The following is a 23,359-nucleotide window of genomic DNA, read 5'->3' as shown; positions in this document are numbered from 1 at the left end:
TTTAAGCGGTCTTAAATATAAGATCCGACTATGAATACCGACCTTAAATATAAGGTCTGTCCTGAATACCACCATTAATTTGAAATCTTCGAATTTATTTTTATAAAATATAAAAACGTTTATCTTACAAATAAATATCCAAGTATTTTTTCTCAGGTAAATATGTTTTAAATCAAATTCGCACACACATACAGAATAAACGCAAGTTATAATTATACCATATGTGTAGTAAAAAGGAAACTACTGGTATCTTCACATACCTCTGTTTAACCAGATGGTATTGCACTTTATACCAAAGTTAAACGTTTATATGTAAATTATGATAGTTATGTCTATGTGTAGACAATGAGCAATCTATGAATGTTGTATAAACAACATATGGTTTGTTAAAAAATTAATTAATAATAGTTTGTATCTTTGTCTAATTTTCAGAATTTTGATATGAATTTATGAATGTTGTTTTCTATAAACAAATTAGTCCACAAAATTCTCGGCTTACGTTCTTACCTACAGAGAGTTAATATACCAATTTGTCGCAAAATGAAATAATTTCATGCAATTTGTTATCTCCCTTATAGCAATATATTGCTTTTTCTTGCATGTTTTGATACAATCTGCAATATTCTATATAATTTACATCATCTATACGAGAAACGATCGTATATGTCATATAAAAAAAATAAGCGCGAACAATCCGGGTAGACGCAATCTTGAAATCTACGGCACCTGTTTTATGTACACTGAATACGTGAATAAACCGCCATTGACGCTCAAGTAGTTATTGCGCATTATCACAGAGAGCGGCACAAGACATGAAGCTCGTCGTCGAGTTGACACGCATCCTCGCGTAGCTCGGACGTCGCGTTGCATCGCGTTCCCGTGTACGTTTTGCGACCGTTCGAAGACGCTTCTGATGGTGCGTGCCGTCTCAGGTCGAGCGAACGACTCGGCGTTTACGCGCGCGCGCTCCGCATGAACGCCTCGTTCCCTCCGCGTCCTTTCGATATGTGCAGTCTCGTCGTGCTGCACTTCTGGGAATCGCTCGTCCAACCCACGACGCAACCTCTTTCGCCGATGGCGGCGAACGACGGTTTCGCGTCGACCCATGGCCACGGCCTCGATGAAGCCGCGTCTCTTCGGGTGGAGCCGCATCTACGCGAAGCGTGGTGTCTCTAGAACGGGATAACGCGAACCAGACGAGGACAAGCGTTGAGGAAGAATCGACGTCCTCTTCTTCTTGTTCTTCGCGAGACAACACCGAGGACGTCCGTCCTTTGGTCTACAGTTGTCCAGCGGGGAGACGCCGAGGAGGTAATCGTACTATTTCTATCGCCGCCGTCCAAAGACGGCCGTTATCTCTTCTATTTTTAACAGCGCGCTCCCGCTCCGACGAGCCCCCTCGCTGAGCTCTCTCCGCGAGCAACAAATAAAAACTCGCTTCAGCGAGGAGCTCCGGCCTGTACAATAACGCGGCGTAAACACGTATCGTGCTCGCGATATATCCGGGATGCATAGCGAACGTTTCTTTCTTCTCTCGCGGCAGTCCGCGAGGGGAAGGGGTGCAAAGTGCATTCGGGCCGCAAGGATACGTGGGATAGAGATGAGCCGCGCTTCGGGGAAACATACGCGAGACGAGGTACAGCGAAGTCGTTCGGTATATCGCCCCCATAAATATTCCGAGCCTTCGGACCACGCTGAAGCGTTTGAGAATGAGAGACAAAGAGCGATAGAAACAGAGAGAGAGAGGGAGGGTGAGCGAGCGAATGTGGCAGGGGACGAGAGAGCAGGGGAAAAAAAAGCAGTAGACGATTTCATATACGGCGGTCGTGGGTGTCGCGCGCGAGACTGGAGGAAGAGAAAGGGACGGGGAGGGAGGAGGGGGACCTTGGCTTCCAGGCTATAACTGGAACACGCCCGGCCGATACACGCCCACGACGTTTCCGTGAATTCCGCGAGATATTGAACTCGTTGAAAGATTTCTTTCCTGGAAATCACGAATTCCCCATTTTTCAACGGTCGATGACCACACATGCGCGTGTGCGAGCGAGCGAGCGAGTGAGCGAGCGCATAGCAAAACAACGCGGCGCGTGATAAGGCGCATTTTATGCCAAACTCCCTCTCTCTGTCTCTCTTTGTGTGTGTGTTAGCCTCGAGCTATTGTTAATCGATATGGAGAACGCGAGCCGTAATAATCGGATGACTTCGAGCATCGGACGATGTTTTTCAATTTTCTCCTTTTACCACCAAGCGTCCTTTTTTTTTCTCTCTCTCTCTCTCTTCCTCACATACGTATGCTGCGTCGCGGGTATGTCCTTTGGATGCTTAGCCCAGATTTACAATGTGCTCTGTTTGCTCCCTGTTTCATTCTCCTTATCTCTTTTTTACTTGAACCTTAAGCTAAGAAAAGATAGCAAGAAACTGAAAATTCTTGGTTCTTAAGAACTAGAAATTCCGTTTTCTTCAACTAAAACTCGTTGGTTCGTTCATTACAGTCAAATAATTTTTTCCATATGTTAAGACAAAAATACCAAGCCTGGACATGTATTTAATCCTGGAACTGCTTATTATTTTGAATATGAATATTTAATACGAATATTGAATATGTACATATATTCTTTATTGAAATGTTAAATATCCGTATTTAAAGACCAAAACAATACAGGAACGCCCAAAATTAAATACGTGTCCGAGAATTGGTATTTTAACTTTATTTCAAAGATACTTCTAAGACATCTTAAAATGTTTCTCGATGTTTTTCAGGGAACTTTCTACGTCACCGCGTGTCTCTATGTATAATTAATCATGACTGTGACACATAGCAACCTTCGGCGTCGCGATGATACTCACAATCGAGCGATTTCCATTCGATCGACCGTGCATTGATTCTCTCTTTCTCTTTCTTCCCTCTCCTATCTCTTCTCCCCTCTCTCTATCTCTGTCTATTTTTCTCTTTCTCTCCCCGCATCGGAATTTTCCGCGCCCTCCGCGTTGCATTCGCCGATAGAGGAAAAAATGCGAGACTTTCTCCGGCGCTTTCACTTCGTTCTCGCGATTGGCGGCGGCAAGATCGCGCGTTTAGTACTCGAAAATGCAGCACACATACACACATATATATGTATATATTCGCCGCGCTACCGCTATTTTTAGGGTCTAGTCAATATTTACTCGCTCAATAGTTACGATAGCTCTGCGCGATAGTTTACAATACTATACACTTGCGCGCCGAGAGCCGGTAGATCCGCCCACGTGTGCTTCGCCCCTGTAATCCCACGTGGTGAAGGGGGAGAGGGGTTGGGCAGGAGGGAAGGGAAAGAGGGAGCGACCGATCCCGTCTCACAGCGCCTGAAAATAAATACTTGCTTCACTCTTTCGTAGAAATCCTAATGCATCGAGAGAAAGGCGAGCGGGACTCCATCATCCTACTCGTCTCCTGCGCTCGTTGGCGTTCTCTCGTTGGCGATCCCAACCTCCGCTCGTAGATAATAACGGGCTCCGAACACGTCGAATCACGTTGTATCTCCAATCGACGAAGCATCATCGGTATCTCTCAAGTAAGGAGTATTTTCGCTGGAGTTTAACTTTACTTTAAAAAACTGTCCCCATTGTATCTCGGTACGCAGAATCGTTCAACCTTTTATCCGCCGAACAAACCTTTTAGGATTTCTTTCGGGGAAAAGATTTCCACTTGTCCAACACGTGTCTGGAATTTTTCTCAGCATAATATCGAGGTTATCTTAGATTTTTCCGAGAACGATCCGATTTTCGAGTTTTCTTCGATTAGAATGTTCTCTTTTCTTTCCACCGACTCCACCCTTCCGAGAATGGCACATTATCTGTATTTTGTTGAAAATCCTTATTGAGGAGATTTCAAAAAACCTTCGTATTATTCGCTCTGTATTTTCATCAATTTTCCCAAAATTTTCCTCCGCAATCTTCTCCTGTGTTGACTGTCTTGTGCTTGTCACGACCGTCATGCATTGCTCAAAGGACATCGAGACCTTTCTAAGAATTTAAATTAACACGTTAAGACTGTGCGGAGGTTATCCGTGTGAGACCAGTGCATTCTATAATTTTCTTATTAATTTACATGTCAAATGCAACTATCACACCTATCGGGATCAAACACGTGGTCGACAGCAAACTGACAAAATTAATTAACCGATATATATATAGTTGAAAATCTTTGAATTTCTCGTGACTTTAGTTTCATTCAAACTCGAGTAATGCTTTCAAACAATCCACGGAAATCCGTGCAGCAATCAATGTGTGAAAATCTCTAGTTTATTTTATATACTCTTATCGTATATACATTGAGAAAAAAATGCTTGGTATTTGCAACTATAATCACATAGGAAAACAATTACTATAAATTATTGTCAAGGAAACTTTTTTTTCTTAAATTCTATTATATTTTACTATAATGTTATTGATAATAAATCTTGTATATGTATGTTACTACTGCTATTTTCGTTAGAACAACCACACGGAAAAAAGGATTTGCTGCAGCAGCAAACTAATTTGCTATATATGGACAGTTAAACATAATTCACTGTGTTAGCTACTTTTTCTTTGCTACAGGAACCTATGATAATAAGAAAATCTGTTAACGCAACAAATTTGCTACAGAACTAAACATAACTGCTTTAGCTACTTTTTTGTTGTAGAAGCAGATTTTCTTGTTATCTTAGCAAGGAAATTGGTTCCTGCAGCAAAGAAAAAGTGGCTAACACAGCAAATTATGTTTAGTTGTCCATATCTTTTTTTCCGTGCAGAAAATGTGATTGGGACCAAGGAAAACTATAACTTCATTTAGATCAACCAATCCTTTCCCTCAGCGCAAACGAATAGTACACGGAAAAAAAAAGATTTGCTAATATATGGACAACTAAAAATAACTGCAGGAGCAAATTTTCTCACTTTCATAGCAAAGTTATTTAATTGTGATAGCTAAAAGATTTACTAATATATATATTAGCAAATCTTTTAGCTATTACAACTAAATAACTTTGCTATGAACGAGAAAATTTGCTTCTGCAGTTAACATTTTTAGTTTTATATTAGCAAATCTTTTTTTTCCGTGTAGTGACGTATAGTAGAATTCGAAAGCACACTGTATACACGCAATCAACTTTCGCTGAATAGCGCTTAGGCTCGAACTGACCCAAGTATTGTCGTCTGTGCGGTTGCCGGAACCGTCAGTATTGCAGGGGTCAATAGTAAACGCATCCGTGCACATGTTTCCGACACGCATTGGTCACTTCGACCGCCGTTATCATGCTTGTTGTCCGTCTTTCGAGACCTCATCCTCGGGCGAACCGTTCGCATAATATTGCGAGGCAAATTGCGTTTTCGCATCATGGAAACGTACGTGGTGCGAGGGGCGAATGTGGGCAACCGGACAACAGGCCACCACCACAAGAAAGCCGAGGAAAAGAAAGGGGATAGGCAAGGAGAGAGAGAAAGAGAGAAAGAAAGAAAGAGAAGGGGGAGGACAGAAAAAAAATTAAGCGAAAGAGGTTGCGGCAAATGTGCCATTTTTTTCTTTGTTTTTATTTTTGCCTATTTTTTTCCCCCTGCGTAGTCTCCGATCCCTTTTTTCTACTCGTCGGACTTAATAATCCGTTCCGCGAAACGAGTTTCTAAGTAAATTACAAGTCCCGGTTCTGTCCTCTTCTACCCGCGTGCTTCCCCTGTATCTTCCACAGGTGGTTCGATCGCATTCGCGAATGCCGTGCAAAACGAACCTCTTAACAAAAGAGCCCACGGCTCGGCTGGCCGCGCGATATTATTTCAATCGAGCCATCCGGCTTCACCCGAGGAGAGGAACGGGGCGATCTCTTTGGCAATTTGCAATAGTGCAGTATCACTGTGGAAACAGTCGTTTGAACAAATTAAAATAGATAGCCACACAAGTCAAAGCGAACGACGACGAACTGTGATATGCAGTGAGTTGCAAAACGATTTAGGTCCGGCTGCAACGAGTGACTAAGCTGACTAATAGTTAAAATATATGTGTATCTAGTTTACTTTCAAAGAAAAACAAAGACAGGCATATAGGTTAACTGTTAGTTGGCTTACCACTCGTTTGGCGTAATTGAGCCTTACGACTCATCCATATTGAATCAAGACGGACTCTTACACACAATAACAATATAATATAATCTAGAATATTAAGTAAGATAATAAATAATAACAATACTAATAATAATTAATAATATAGGCAAACCCCTCACACACGCACAGAATAATGACCCTCAATTGTAATGGTTTGGTGGACTCCCAACCTCATTATGTCTGTTATATGGGCTTTGCAACCCATTGTACATCGGTCGAGACCAGTCGGGGAATCGGTCGGGGAGAATTCAATGAACGCACAAATAAAATTAATTCACGATAGCTTCCTCTCAATTCGCAGAAGCCGACCGTACGTTTGATAAGGGGCAAAACGATTGAAATTTTTATTGAGAGAGAAAGAGAGATACTTTGCCGGCGCGCTTGATAGTTGACGTATTCGTGTCGAGATATCGATACGCACAGTCCTCTGCAAAAAGCTATTTAAAAATTCGCCGTATACTCGACGAAGATAAGTTTCGCGGTTTCAATCGCGTTTTCCGCCGCGCGTTTGGGACCTTTCGCAGGAAGTGAACTCTGCGCGGTCAGGGTTAGCCGTTCTGCATGCGTCGGCCACTCGAAGAATCGTCGAGTCCCGCGATGAAGCGTGTTCTTCCCGGTCAAAATGAATTTCGCCGTTGATAGCGCGCGATAACGCGTTCTCTTCACGCGCACGTCTTTCTCTCTCCTCCCCGTCCCCCTCCCTCTCTCTCTCTCTCCTTTCTTATCGTCGCACCGAACGTGTGTGCTTACTCGCAATTAGGGAGAGTATTTATAGAGCGATATTACGATTAGGCACATGGAATTTCTCAGAACTTGCTAATGGTCGAGGAACGCTCGTGCGACATAAATCTATATGTTCGGCCTGGGAAAAGGAGCGCGGGAGTAAAGGATGTCGTACCTCGCATTCGAGGAAGGCCCTCCATTTCGTCGGCAAACGTGACGATTGTCGTGAGTGCGAAAGTTTTCGGGTGTGGCGAGGATTGGAGGAGCCACGACAGGCTCTCGCATTGAGGGATGCGTTTATTCCTCCTTGAAAACACGTCCTTAGACGCAAAATCTCTCACGAAACGTATCAATTCGACACCCGTGAATTCGGCGAACGATCTGGTGTCTTCATTTTCGCTCAGGTTTATCCACGAAATGCGAAACGTGTCTCTTTCTTCCCTCCCCGTTCTATCTTTCTCCAGGAGCACGACCGGATTTCCTGGAAGCTCTTACGCCCTCTGAACAATGGTGGCCGACCGGTTCCGTTATATTAGGGAGACAATGCGTTCCATTGTGCCCTCCCCTCTTCCCCCTGCATTTAAGTTGCACGAGGGAGACTAATTTCGTGGAAGCTCGTCGGGCTTTGCGGAAATCAACCGTTCCGATGATCGCGCGTAGAACATTCAAACATTCGTCATCCTCCCTCCCTTCGTCACCCTCACCAATTTCGAGCACGGGGCGTCGTTCGTCTAATGTACACGTAGAGCCATATAAAGTTGGGTATACACTTAGTGAACGAACAGCGAACGCGCGATACATTCGCGTCCACTTTGCGCATAAACTTTCTTTGACAAAACGCATTATGAGCGAATCGATGTTTGCGTATTTCAGCTTAAGCGGTGATTTCAATCTGATCGCTCTGGAAGCCCTCGGAAGCGCAACAACGATGATTTACAATAACTGCTCGCTGAGAACTTGGTAGAAACGCAAAAAAACTTGCAGAGCAATTGAAAGTAACGCAAGACGCAGCAAACGCCTGAAGGAAAGGGGAAAGATTCAAAAAGGAGGAAAATAAGTTCCGCATGAATTCACTGAAATCAACCGAAAGCAGCGTGTCTTTCTCTTTTCAAGCAACGTAAAAAGTTTTTTTTTTGGGAAATCGTTACGGGTGATGAATGAAATAAATACTCTATGACAATCCAAAATGCAACAAATTATGGATAAATCCCGGCGAACTGTCAACCATTAATCGCAAAACCCAAATGCTTCAGAAGGTTTTGCTTTGCCTTTGGATATCAAAGGCGTGATTTATGGTGTGCTGTTGAAATTAGGTAAAACAATTACTGCAGATTGTAATTCCAACTACCAACGCCAATTAATCTACTTGAGTGGAGTGAGGAATTGGTACGAAAACGCTTCTATATTGGCAAAGGAGAACGTCCAATGAAATTACGGCATGACAAAGCTTATGCATTGCTTCTAAGACAAAAGATCATAATAAATCTTGACTATGATGTCTTGCAATATCCGCATTGCGTATTCAGCCAACATAGCTCCTTGCGATTATCATCAGTTCCAGACGATGCAACATGTCTTGTCTGATACACACTTCCAATCAATAGATGAGATCCAAAAATGGCTTGACGACTTCATCGTGTTCAAAGTCATTTCTCCGAGATGGAATCTATAAGTTGCCCGAAAAATAGCGTAAAATTACAGAACACAATGGCAAATACTTAAATTGAAAAATTTATTTTACTTTTAAAAAATCTATTTATTTTTTTAATAGACCTGAATTTTAATAGATTGAATTTAGCCCAAAGACTACCCATTTATTATCCATTTGTACACTTAATAGTACGCTGAGTCTATCTTGCATATCTATGAATATATGTAGTACCTAGCCGTCTGTATACACGACGGATATCTTACAAGGTTCCAACTACGCGTCGTCCCAGCTGATATTTTCGGAAGAAAATAACGCTTTTATCACGCGCGCGCGTGGCAGAAATATCACGCGGACGCGACCCGACCCTCGATTAAGACGACGATCGTCGCGCTCCGAAGATGTTCGTCACTGGAAACGACGATCGGGATTCTTTCTTTGTGTGTGTATGTGTGTTATTGCGGCCAAAAATATACATTTCTAGGCGCTGTCTTTGTGATCGCGACAATGCGCGATTAAGGTCACTTCACACATGGCACTTTCGCGCCACGTGAGCGAGAAACGCACGCGGAATAAAGCGCTGAATTGGCCTTAATTTTAGCGACGGATTAGCCCACAAATGCGGAATTATCAGCCGAAACGTGTGCAAATTCCGATAGCTCCCGAGTTGCAAGTCCGACAAGCAAGAGTAATTGACTCGCGGATCGCCAACAATTTGCGAAACGAGTTCTTCGGTCTTTCCTTTTTTTTTCTCGACAAAAAATAAGTCGCGCGGTCCGACTCTTGCGGCACTTAAGCGGGTGAATCGACCGCGAACAGTCGGAGGGAAAGAGCCATCGACGGAGGTGCGCGCGTGTGTGGTATCGCAGCAAATTAACCCACTTTCCGTTAAGCAGCCGGCTAGTTTTCCGTTTGCACGGACCGGCAATTACTTGTAATTGAGAAACACCTTATACACGCATCCGGAGTGGGTACACGCGTGAGCGTTTCGGCCCGCGCGTTCGGTCGGTGGGGGCATAGGACAGAACACATTGTATTTCAGTGCTCGTGAGTCACGACCAGGTGTTCGCGATCTCTCTGTGGCCTTATCCTCGCCTCGTGCACGTCATCATCGAGAAGGTACGCTCGACTCGACTCGAGTCGAGTCGATCGAGGATACGAGGATACGAGACGCTTGACCTCAAGAAGCGCGCATTCCGTTCTCGGAGAGCACGTAGAAAAATCCTCCGTTTGTCGGGGGAATGCTTAAAGACGTGTTCACACCGAATCGCGCGCTTGCTCTTTTTCGAGTTGTTCATTTATCATTTCGATCACAGCGCGACAAATCGACTTTGTCCTCTTTCTATTTTTTTTTAACGATCGGGAACACGATACGCTTGACTTTAGGGAAAACTTGGCCAAATGTTAATTTATAACTTTTAATTATCAATAAGTTCTCTTTAGAGATACAACTAATTAGCGAAGCGCAACTTTGCGACGTCATTAGCACCTGCGCAATCAACAATCGAGCGTTTGGATGTCTAAAAAAAGAAGTTTGCCCAACTTCAAAGGTTAAATTAAAAATTAAATTTTAGAGTTCAAACGATCGAGTTCTCGAATATTTAACACGAAAGATACGCTTTGTTTTACAACAATAACGTACCGACGACCATCAGGATATCTGCCGGTTTTTCCTCAGATCATCTTTCCGTAGCGCATATCCTTGTCGATTCCACACTCCCCCAATATCTCCCTCGTCTCGAGAGCGAGGGCTCGAACAGGCTCGCAGTCTCGTGTTTCCTCTCGAGGAGAGGAACGTCGTCCGGCTGGAGCTCTAGCGGAAAGAGGAACGAACGGATAGGCATTCGGCTGGCCGAAAGGAGACGGGTATAGACAGATGGTAACCGAGATCCTGCGGATGTAGCCCGCGGGCACCTGGGCTTGTAAACCCGGAGAAAAAGAACACGCGGGAAAGGGGGATTTCGAGAACGCAAGCTGTTTGCGGTGCCAGGACACCGCGCGAACGGTCTTTCGCGAATCAAAATTCGCGGTAGCGCGCCGTATCAAGCGCAGGTCGCCGAGGAAATTAATTGAAGTCCCCCTTCTTTCTGGCCGCCTTCTTGTCCGGCGAGAATCGCGATCGGCCACGGGTATGATGCGGGCGCAATGCGCCAATGAAACTTCGACGTTGCATGTTGCATCTGATAGAGAGAGACAAAGAGAGAGAGAGAGAGAGAGAGAAAGTTGCAGAGTGTGAAAACACATTGAGCAAACTTCATGCGAAATGTCGAAGCGAAGTCGAGCGAAATTAGTACCGCGAACGAACGAAGGAAGGAATGAACGAACAATCCGGCCGGGAATTAGACCAAGAAATCGGCCCGGGGAGTTCCGACTTCTGATTTAGGTCAATCAATGTCTCCTCGAAGCGTTCGCACGCGAAGCGAATCGCATGTTGATTCCGCGGAGTCGAGTCGAGTGACGTCACGCGCCTTGTAACACGGTCAACAAATTTCCGTTCATAAACGCGTTTCTCGCGTGTCACGCGATTGTCAATTATAAAGCAAGCATTCCCCGGAATATAATTTCCTGTCCAACCGGCGGCGATCCTTATCGTCCTCGGCTTTCGTTCGCGACTCGATTCCGGCTAATGTCGATTTAGAAGAACCGCGATACCTTGAAAGCCTTGGTTTCGTCGCGCGGTAATGTCCTTATGCGGAATCCTCTCGGTGTGGTAGTAAATATACATCCCCGTGCGTCACACACGAGCATCGGGCCTCTGTTAATCGAGGCCCTCTGTTATACACATTGCGTATTGTCCATTGCGCGACGCACGGGTCCTCGTGATCTCACCGTCTTACGTGACTTTTTCTTTTAGAATTCCGATTATTTCCGCGGCCGTGGAATAAAACATTATTTTCGCTTAATCCCAAGGTATGTCATACCTATTTTTCGGCCACGTGGAAAACTACACGGAGGGAATTTTATAATAAAAATTATAATAAAAATTTTATAATAAAAATGTGGAATTTTATAACCCAAGAATAGATCGACGTTCTCCAATAACTCCAATTGACTATTCTTTCATTTCATACATACAATTTATATTAAGGACTGAAGATTTAATACAAGCTGCAGAGACGAATGAGGTTAAGATAATGCTTTTCTCTTTTTGTAAACCAAGAGAATTCTCTTCCCGGCAATGTACCTGAAGTAATAAATATCTATCTATCACACAAATTGACATCAGGCTATCAGTAAAAGGCTATTAGTAAAAGATACTTGTATGTCACACGTCCGATCTCAGATTATAACGTCTTGTAACGGGCAACATTTAGGAAGCTCGTAATTTACCTCTCACAATATATTCTCCAAAAGTACAAATCCGGCGATAATTCAAAGGATCTTGATTCTGGGGTCTCAGAAACACGTGTAAAACGTCCACATATATCGGTATTAAATTTACATTCGTACGAGCACGCTTGAGACAAATATCTCGCGAGAATGCGTTATAAGAGAAACGAATAATCTTATCTCCATTTTAAATATTTCCAGAATGTGTGAATTTTAAACTTTGACTATGAATCTACCAACACTCTCGAGACTCCATCATATCTCGTTGTTATGTAACGACTTAGACCCGAGATTTACGAGCGTACATTACTTCGTCGCAGATAACCCCATCGCACAGATCGTCAAAATTTCTTATAAATCCGCCGGTAGTAGAGTCATGTATAAATAGAGAAGCGACATGAAGGAGAACTGTCAGATTGGCTAATTAAACCACATGATTCAGCGTCATATTGTTTCCTACTGTTGTGAACGATTAAAGATTAATAATACAGTAGAACATACTCGCAGTTGACGTTACAGAAGGATATTTACTGCAGCTTTGATGTACCCTTAAGAAAAATTGCTTTAAGATGTTCAAATTAACTTTAAGCAATTTTAAGTTAATTTCAACATCTTAAAGTAATTTTTCCTAAGGGTAGTAAGTTAAAATTATAAACAAGCAGTTATTATTTACGTAAATTTTTATTCTATCCTATAACCTAATCTTAACTTCTATCTGTCATGTATTTTTTTTTATATGGCCGAGGATTAGATCCCATTCGTCAGGCCTGTCTCATATGAAGAAATAAGATGATAGCTTTTTGATATATCGCATTTATTCTCCATGTCACTTCTTTATTTATATAGGACTCTAACCGGTAAAAACGCCATATGCATAACAAACAGTCCCTAGAAATAAAAGTCTGGCCGATGTTACTAGTTTGATATAAAATGGCATACTAACTGTCGTATAAGTGACGTATCTGCATACGTGCGGCTTGTTTTCTATTGCTAAACTGGCTGCACTAGTTCAACTTTTAGAGCATATATTAGCTATTTGAACAAAAGAACTACATTGAAAGAAAAGGAACGAAAGCAAACTAGAATATACTAATTTAGATAGTTCTTCGACAAAGAACAGATCTATATATGGAATGTTCTTTCAATGACAATTCAGTGAATGTTCTTTTAATTATTATTAAAACATTCTTGAATTGTTATTAAAGATAAGATAAAGATGTCAGACAAAAGATCATGAAAATGTAAGTGGAAATGATAACACAATGAGATATAACCTTAATTCCACTGCCATGAAAAAAAAGATTTAGCTTAATTTAATATGTATGACGTGTAACGCTTTTATGGCGTTTAAAATTATTTAATACAAATTAAATAATGTTAATTGTTACATTTATTTGTTTTCGAGTACGTTATTACACATTCGTTTTTCATATTTCTGCTTTTCAATGATTTTGTATATTGGGCGTTACTGATTCCGTCATGCTGTGTCAAACCAATAAAAAATGGGACAACATAGACCAGACTCTGAATGATCGTTACAATACGGTGTAGTTACGTTTCGAAGTCATAGAATTACTCCTTGTCCACGACCTTGCTTTAATCTTTAAGCCGGAAGAAATTGACTAATCACAGTCGATTATTTAAAAAATAATCAACTGTGGTTAGTCAATATCTTAAAGATTAAAGATTAAAGTAAGATTGTCCCTTATAGAAATATCATACTAAGAATCATTGATAATTACTTATTTTCAGTATTAAAAATACTGAATAATAAGTAATTATCAATGATTCTTAGTATGATATTTCTATAAGGGGTGGACAAAGGGTTAGTCTGAACCGATCATATATCTCCTTTCGCGTGAGCTCGTAAGAAATAAAGAAAAGTTTTATCGAATTCCTCAACGAAACTTTTCATTTCTCACAAGTTTACGAAGGAAATAGATGCATGATCGATTCGCGGACTAGCGCTACGATTTTAAACGCAACCGCGACCGCATTGTAGACGACCCCTTACTTCTAGGGACTCTAGCGGGCGCGCATCGGCGCGAAAGCGCGCGCGCGGTGTACGTGCCGCGCCAGTCGTCGCGCGTACATACGTAAACCAGTTAGACGGAATCCACTTTTCCCTGAGGTATAAACCTTTTCGTCTAAAACCCGTTGTATACGCCGAGCGCTTCCTTCTCCCTCGCTCGACTCGTGCTTTCGATGATTTCCCTCACCGCCGGCGCCGGCGTGCCCAATCGCGCGTGCGCGCGCGCGCGCACACACACTCCCCGGATTCCCCCGCCGCCCGTTCCTACCTACAAGCGCGCCACCGCGTGAGACGCGCTCGTAATTATAGATTCATTCAGCGCCGGATCGCCTGTCAGTCGCTCGTCGGCGCTCACAGCGGTCAGTCGTGTGTAGAATCGTTTGCTGCTAGCTACTGCCGCGTTGTCGAGAGCATGTTCGGTTTCGGCACCGCTTCTACCCTTGTTTCTCGTCTCCGCGACGAGTGAACGCGATTCTCAACGAATGCAGTCGAGCTGCTCTCTGCTCCGGACCATCCGACAGACAGAAGGGAAGAGAGACTGGCTTCGTCGCGTCGCGAATCTGTCAGTATTCCTGAGATACCTTCATCTCGCGAAGCGGTGAACCGATCGATCGTGTAACTGCCTCCCGAGGACGACCACGGGAGTGTGATAAAAACAGCCGTGTGTTTTTGAAGCGCGAATTCTCCGCTCGAGAAAGGAGGAAACGTGCACGTGTACTCTGTCGAGGAGAGAGAAAGACGACGAGAAGCAAGATATATTTCGGTAAGAGCTTGACAATACATTTCTATTTTACGGAGTTGACAATGCTGATTGACAATGTGACGGTCTGGTTCACGTGGAAAATACGCGATCTTCTTTTTTTTCTTCCTCAATATCATTGTTGTCAAAAATGTTCTCGGCGATAATGTACGCGCGTCGAGCGAATTCGTTTCAAAGGCAAACAGACGCACGCATACACACGAGCGCGTCCGGTATCAACTGATAATTTAGCGTGCCTTGATGCACGTTTGCAAAAATGACAGTTAACGAGAAAAGGAGTCGCCACGACTGGCGAATGTAAATCGGTTCGGGGAAGGAGAAAATTGCCGGGACTGCTGTTTGAGAAACGATTCGCGTTTAAGTTTCGAGGACGCGGAGATTTGTGAAATCGATACAACCTAATCTTCGCATCGTCGTCGTCGTCATTGTCGTCGATACTCGTTCTCGAGGTGCGTTATCGTCGATCGTCCAGGGCGAATCGCGGCATTAACGCGCGCGATCTAATTTCGCCATCGTCAAAAATCGCTATTATGCAACCACATCCGACGAACGTGGGCGATTCTCCGAAGGAGAAGCGTTCACCTGTCGGTGAAAATAGAGTGACGTAGGGGCGGCGGCGACGGCGCGACGGTGTTGGTGTAGAAGCGCGTCAAATTTTCAGACTGTATTCCGCGAAACAGACGTCACCGTTACGCGCCGCTCTCGTTATCGTCCGCGGCGCGGGGCGGTGCCGTTGCCAAAAACGTTTTTCCGCGAGCTCGTCGCGCATCCGAAAAATATGACGAAACGCAGATACACCTCTCACTCTCTCCCTCTCTATCTGCACCTCGTTGTCGGAATTCTCGGACGTTTATTAACGCGACGCGTTCCTCGGAAACGCGGAGTGGGACAGGTCGTGACGCAAAATCGCTGAATATCACGTCGACGTGACATTTCACGTAGAACCAGAACGCGCGGCTCGAACTGATCGTAGAGAGTCCGTCGTCGTCGTGGAGACTCGTAATCTTACGTTTGCGTCTCTTGTTTTTCGCTCAGAAAAATATTTTGCTGCTCGATGTGGAATTCTAAATGTCACAGTTAAAATTTATCGTTGTTTTTGCACCTGCTAGAAGAAGCGGACGTGAGGATTGTTTGCATTTGTTTGTCTCTCGTCACGCGCTCTTCTGTCTATCATAATCAATTTTTATGAGAAAACATGACTGGCTTTAATCTGGATAGGCGCCACAGACAGAGACTTTTCGTTAAGTTTCATAAACATTTCAGAGAGAAATTATCCATCTCAGCTAATTTCTCATATCTACGTTACTTTCGCTGTGACTGCAAGACGATTTTTTCGAATGTTCGCTAAGACGATTCACTTGGTGGGGAGCGCCACTTTTCCTCCTCTTGCGAATGAAAACAACCGGGGCAAAATCTTTCTCATTATCTCCCACTGATCGGTACGTTGTTTAACCCGAAATGTTTGTAACTCCGTAGCAAAATTCGTAACGGACAATTGAAATGTTGACTACGTGTTCCCGAAATAACTCACGGAGCAGATGGAGGATTAAGGTCGCGCTCTCCGTGTCGAGTGGTGTGTCAGGATCGGCGGGAGGCCGCCGAGATTATCTGGATATTTATAAGAGAAATCGTTTTTGCGTGATAGCGTATGTGCGGACGATTAAGCGCGATGCGTTGGTGGATTCTACGAAGTTTGCCCCGTCCCGCCGTCGCGTCTCGTCCTATCCTGTCCTGTCTCTCCGTTCCGTTCTCGTATACGTGCGTTTATCTCGGAAAATCTGCATAATGCGGTTAAAAGACCGCTTCGCGGAACTCCTTGTTCACGGCGCGTCCCACGTCTTTCCGCCGTGTTGCTCCCGATAACGAGGCCGGCATAACCGAGGCCGCGTATATCGCTCGCGTTGCGAGCGTGTAATTACCGATAAAGGCGAAACTGGCGGAATTAGCGTGCGCTCGGCCGCTATCCTATCCTTTTGGCCCACTTCCTCGACTCACTCCTTGGAAAAAAAAAACTCGCGGAGAAGTACGCGAGTTGCGCGCGCGCAGGAAGATACATCATTCTGCTGCCGAGAAAGAGGCGATTCCTCTTTCGAGCAATGTTTATCTCGGACAAAGAATATTTTCTTGATAACAGGCGCTTAAAATATATTCATTATAAAATGTCAAAGAAACTCATTATCATGCAAGGTAGAAGCGTCAGTCCCAGAACACGTATTTAATCCCGGATATTTTCATTGTTTTGACCTTTAAACACGAATATTTAAACTTTCAAGCTAGCATATATGCATATTTAATATGTGCATAATATATATTTTTTGCTCTAAATTTAAGTATTCGTATTTAAAGATCGAGGTCTTTATTCTGAAGTCTCCTCTATTGATAAAAGTGTCTCCAAAAGCCACTTTTAGAGGCAGTTTTACCAACAAAAAAGTTGGGAATAAGGAGAATAAGGATAAACAATAAGAATGTCCAGGATTAGTTAAATCTCCTGGCATTGATACTGTTACTTTATATAAAAAGAAGGAAAATTTATTCTCTTTACAAAAATATTATAAAAACTTGAAATCAAAGAAGGATCTGGTTTGATTTTATATATTGAGCAAACCGAATTTTTGTCTTAATTTAATATTTTTTATTGGAATGCGAGATTTGCTAGGATTCAGAATACATTTTGAATAAACTTGATACTTACGACGGACGATTTGCGCATACAGAAACTTATAGAACGCTCGAAACAGCTATATAGCATTTACTCGAATGCAGAATGCATTCTTCCGTGGTGCGCGCGCGCGTGTATGTGCGTTTAAATGCGGTATGTTCCTCTCCTTTCCGACTGTGTGTAATCGATATCGAACGCCGATAATACGGGAGATCCCGCGGAAGCTGAGAACGAAGAAAAACTTTATTCTTACGACATCGTGTATTTATCAGCGGCTTGCTCATCGATCGATCGTTTAGCAGTGCATTCCCCGAACGGAGAAGTCGTTATGAACGGCTACACTTTCGGTGAATTCCATTTCCGACACGACAGATAACGAAAATACACTAATTTTCCGTACCCGGAATCGATATCGCCCGTTATCGTCGACTGCCTGTGGCGGCCGACTACGTGAGAAAATAGATTTTCCCTCCTCGAATTCGTCGCCCGTCTGGGCGCTCTTGAGAGGTCACCGTTTCCGTCGCATTTTCGGCGAATTCCGTTTCCGTCACGGCAGATAACGCAAATACACCGGTTGCCCGTATCCGGGGATCGATATCGTTGCGGCGTTGTCGCCGAGCGTCCGCGGACGACGACACGAGAAAAAGGACTTCGAATTCGTCGCGTCCGAACGACGTGACAAAACACGAGCGTTCTTAAAAAGCCTCCGTTCGCCGACCGTGACGGTCTCGCTCTATTTTGCTCGCTTTTTAGCGACTTTTTTGACTCGAGGATCTACTGTTTTTGCCTGTTCTCTTTTTTTGACTTCCCTTCCTCTCTCTCTCTCTCTCTCTCTCTTTCTTTTTTTCTTTTCTCTCGCAGTACAGCAGCGTGTGCACGGGTGTGTGTATGTGTGTGTGAGTGCGCGCTCGATCAGGCGATGAGAATCGTGGAAGCAGTGCGCGTTTCGCGGCGGCGTGTCGTTAGAGTTCTCGGAAGAGAGGCTCTAACGGTAAGTCGAATGCATTAATTGCGCGCCGCTTTGAGAGCGGATTCCTTGATTAACGACCTGACGGTATGACGGCGGTGGAAGAGGAGGGTGGGGGAAGAGTAGGGGAGTAGGAGGCAGAGAAAGAAAAATGTGCGTGGTCACGGCTGATCGCGCGGCTAATCGCTACCTTTCGTTTTCGTGGAACTTATCGGCGCGCTGATAACGACTGAATCTAATGTGTTGCGCGCTTAGTGCCTAGCCTCGGATCATTTTCGTCGAATTGACGTTCTATCGTTCAATTTACGCGGAAGCTCTCGCACCACTTGGCGCCCTGCAACCTCGACGACGGTCGACTCGTCCTGGGCTCTCCCCCCGAATAGAACGAGAGCATCGAGATTTTATGCCCGTATCTCGCGCGAGACGAGACGCCACCGCGTAAACCTTTCTCGCTCGTTATTATTATCCGTACGAAATCGCATAGACATTCCAGGAAAAGGTTCTCCGCTCTCTCGCTCGTGTCTCCTCTCGTGCACGGCCCCCCTCTCTTCCTCCCTTTTTCTTTCTTTCTTTCTCTTTCGCGCGCTCGTTCGCTCTTCCTCTCACTCGCTCCTGGAAAATGAAACGGCGCGAGATTCCCTGAAATCTCCCACTTGCGCTTCCAGTCTCTCAGTATCTCCCTCACTCGCTCGCTCTCACGTGTCTCTTTCTTTCTCTCCCTTTACATTCCTACAACTTGAGAGAAAGAGGGAGAGAGAGAGAGAGAGAGACCCGGCGAGAAAGAGAGAGAGCGAGGGGGCGCGAGCAAAGTCCCTCCACAACGTTTCTCTCGATAATCGTTGCCAAGAAGTCAGATACAGGTAGCAGTAGGTCGAGCTCTTTTTAAGGTGGGCAGAGCAGGAGGGAGGAGGCGTTCTCCACGTCCAGAGATTGCTCCAGGAATCGCACTTCCGAACCGATTTTCGTCAATCCTTCTCCTTGCCCCGTCTCCTTTGCTTCTGCTCCGCGTGCTTCCCGTTCTTCGATTCTACCGGGAGTCCTTGGGATGACTGGTCGGATCGATGATCATCGATCCCGAGGCTTGCGCCAAATCAATCTTACGACTCGGACTATGATTTATCGACGCGCCTCGAGATCTCGTGCTCCGGGTGAGGCGCATTTATTACGTGTTCTCCCTCCCCCTCTCTCTCTCTCCTCCCTTCCCACTGCCCCTTTGCACACTGCTCCTCTCGCCGTCGCTCCGACAACTCCTCCTCGAGCCACTTCTTCTCCGGCTTTCACGAGCGTCCTAAGAATCAATGAATATTTATTGCTCCAACGAGTTTTCGGAACCACCGACACTTCCATTTTGGTAGAAGCCGGGCCCGGAATCGCGTCACGAATCACGGCGCGGGTCTTTGACAGGAGTTATATTTAAAATGTGAGCCCCTACGGACCTTATCTCTCTACGAATCGCCGAATCTCCGATCGTCGAATCTTGATCATCGTGATATCATCGAATTAATCATGCGTGGAATTCGATACGGTACGACTATATGTCAGACGCAGGTGGAGATACAAACACATGTAGCTGCCATTAGCTATCGAGCTTGACACGATTTTCGAGAATCCGAGTTATCTATTTTCGTAGATATACCACAAAAGGCATCATGTGTTCTATCAATCGGATGATTCATCGTCGAGATTGAGAAAACCGTAAATATTAACAGGATTCATTCGTATCGTGAGTGTTCTTCCTGTTTCTCACATACCACACACACACACAGACACACACACATACACACACACACAAATGCACGCACAACTGCCGACCGATACCTTTATCTTTATCTGCAAATCTCCTTGATCGATTTCTTTAGCGTCAAGTCTATCATCGGGCGTAAAGCTTTTAAATTTCAATGCTTATTGCCTCGACCAATGTTTCGAAGTTAAATGCAACATTCAAGAAATTACAATTCGTGTGAATTGCTAATGGAAAAGATAAAGATTCTGCGAAGCTATTTCGCTCGCCGCACGGAAATACTTAAACCTCGGCCGTTTATAACATTCGGAAGTTATCTAACCAACGAGGAGAGAAATCTATTTTTACGGATACACGAGTAACAAGTTTCCGGGCGAAATTAAACGCGAGCTTCGCCGCACCCAGTTGAGATATCGATTATGTATTTCGGTATCTGCTACGATGATTGCACGATTACGATGATATGAGCAGCGAGATAATTGATTTCGGGCTCGAAAATTTGGGATTATCCAAAAACGCAAATGCGTCGATAACGGATGCGCATCGATAAGCTTATCAAGCGATGTGTAATACGCAGAAACGAGGGACTTCCCAAAACTCCTCAGCTCATTTATCATTTTGAATGAAAAGGAATATCGATAGTGAGATATCAGCCGGATTTCAACATCCTCTTGATAGACTGATGTTCGCAAACTTTTTTCAGCGACTTCAAATATTGAATTATTCTAGAAAGTCCGTATGGATTTTCAAGCAAAAATTCAAATAACAAATTTTTTTTGTTAAAAATAATTTTTATCCATTATATATACACAATCTCTCAGATAATTCCATAATTCCTCTCTTGTAGAGGTTCTGAGTTTTTCGGCGAAAATATTGGTCCAAGTAGTTTTTGAGGCGTTCCAAAGAAACAAAGCTCATACCATTAAGAGAGTTCTGCAGTGACCGGAATAAGTGATAATTGGAGGGTGCTATGTCGGGCGAATACACACAGTGAGTGAGACAAAACATCCCAGCCAAGCACTAACTTTTTGCCTGGTCTGTAGAGGAATGACGTTGTCTGGATGGAAAAACGATGGCTTTTTGATTGATTAATTCTGGACACTTCTTGCCAATTTCTGTCTTTAATTGACCCACTTGCGAATAGTACCTGTCTGAATTGATGGATTGGTTAGTAGCTCATATATAATTCCCTTCCAATCCCACTAGATGCAAAGTATAACTTTCTTCAGAAGCAAACCGGGCTTCGAAATGATTAATAGCGGTTCACCTCGCTTGCCCCACGACCTTCCCCATTGGATGTTGAGGTAAACGACCCACTTCTTGTCGCCTGTCACAATTCGTTTAACAAATGGATCGTTTTCGTTATGTTTATACAGTAAATCGCAGATGAAAATGCGATCCATCAGGTTTTTTCAATCAAATCGTGCGACACCCAAAGATTGAGCTCATTACTATTGCAAGTTTAAATGTTCCGAAACAGTTGATTTGCTAATTCTTAGTCTCGCTTCGATCCTCCGAATTGTCGACGGTCGGAATTGATTAAAACCGTTATTTGGTTAACATACGTGGTAACTGATCGACCAGAGTGAGGAGCATTTTCGATATATCCATTTCTTCCGAACGAAATTTGGCAAACTACTTTTGGCAAATGCATTCGCTTACAGTATCTTCTCTGTACACGGCACATATCTTTCTTCGAATTGGCATTCCTGTCTTTACGGAAGTAAAAAAGCATTACGCACTGAGAAAACGTGTTATTTCCTTCCATCTTCAAACTGATTGCAAGAGAAATGTCCTTATGTGATAACGATAACTATTATCACTAAATATGCATCGACAAATCACTTATCAAGACTCATACACATTTTAGAAAACTAATCTCCGAAAATATGCGTTTGAACACCATCTACTGAAAAATTCGTATGGACTTTTCGGACAACCTAGACTGAGAAAAAAATTTACTAAATTTTAAAAAACATTTGTTTGGATAGTACTGTGAAGATATTTGTTTAAATTAAGTAATTATTTTCTAAAATTAAAGAAACAAATTTATATTTAAAACTTCTTTATTTAATTTTAGAAAATAATTACTTAATTTAAACAAATATCTTCACAGTAGTATCCAAACAAACGTTTTTGAAATTTAGTAAATTTTTTTCTCAGTGTAATATATTAAGTCGCGAAATTCGGCAACATTGCACTCATATTTTTATCATATAAAATGACAAATAGAAATACGAAAAAAATTACTAAAAACTTGCCGTACACTAAAAAATTCATTTAGTTGGGTTAACCAAAATTTGGTTAAAATAGGGTCGAACAAATGTTTCGGTTGTGTGGACCAAAATTTTGTTCTTTGAAACTAAACCTGTTTCATTGTCGTTTCAAAAAATCAAACTTTTGGTTCAAAGTACCAAATATTGGTTTTCACAACCAAAACACTTGTTCTACCTTATTTTAACCAAATTTTGGTTAACTCAACTAAATGAGTTTTTCAGTGAAAGCAATATGTCATGCAAAATGTGATATAACAATCTGTGTGTAACTTTTAATGAATTTATTGCTGCATCAATATAACAAAATTCACATTATTGTATTGTATACGTTGAATTTCTTCTAACTGCTCAAATTGCACTCATATTTACTACATAGAATGAATTGTCTCACGTCGTAATAATCATGAAGGTCTATCTGGGACGTTTCATGGCAAATGACTTCATTTCCCATTTGGCACATTAACGATCTCCCGGGCGCGACGTTTTAATGTTCACACACGAAACGTGTCAGATTTAACGTGTCAGGTGCCGCGATAATCGGCCAATTCGCGAAGTCACGTAACGGGCTGTAAAAGGATTTCAACGTCTATCGCTCGAATAAATCTAAAAATATCCAAGCACGCATTCCGTCTCGACAAAAATCGGTCGAGTTCTCTCTCGCGACGTATCGTGTACCTTCCCAAATAGACTTTCACGATTTATTATTACGATAATAGATGATAAAGAAGCTTCATAATTATTTTAATTATTGAATTAATTATTTAATTTACATAAATTGTTTTAAGTTCCGTGTCATATCGATGCAGCAAGAAATATACTCGAAGTTAATCTCAGATTTTCATATTATATTTTGCGTGATATTATATCTAGTAAATTTTCATAAATTTTCTTATATCTTTTTCGTATTTCTATCTCGTATCACATCCTATATGATAAATATGAACCTTCTGTATGAACTAATAAGGGATGCAACCTTTGCAAATCGACTAGTAAAATTACTGTCAGATTTGACTTATATTTGTCTCTATATAGTGCGCTTTTATCTGCGTTTTATTTCGTAAATCGTAACATTTGTCGTCATTCGTTATCGACATGATTTCGTCGACGTT

General features: G+C 43.0%; 1 protein-coding gene across 2 annotated transcripts in view; it reads left to right on the top strand.

The window, feature by feature from the left end:
* Positions 1-824: 824 nt before the first annotated feature.
* The window catches only part of LOC116846021, a 37,583-nt gene continuing 15,048 nt past the window's right edge, over positions 825-23,359 (top strand). The window contains exon 1 of one of the 2 annotated variants that reach the window (XM_032819329.1): positions 825-1,311. The gene's annotated coding sequence lies outside the window, so the exon portion shown is untranslated. Of the gene's footprint in view, positions 1,312-13,679; positions 14,611-23,359 lie in introns of those variants that run through there. The other variant, XM_032819328.1, reaches the window with a different exon arrangement.

Source organism: Odontomachus brunneus, unplaced genomic scaffold, assembly GCF_010583005.1.
Source record: "Odontomachus brunneus isolate Ranch 3 - 2012 unplaced genomic scaffold, Obru_v1 Obru_scaffold_060, whole genome shotgun sequence".
Taxonomy (NCBI): Eukaryota; Metazoa; Arthropoda; class Insecta; order Hymenoptera; family Formicidae; genus Odontomachus; species Odontomachus brunneus.
The sequence above is the reverse complement of the archived record's forward strand: the minus strand, read 5'-3'. Positions and strand labels throughout refer to the sequence as shown.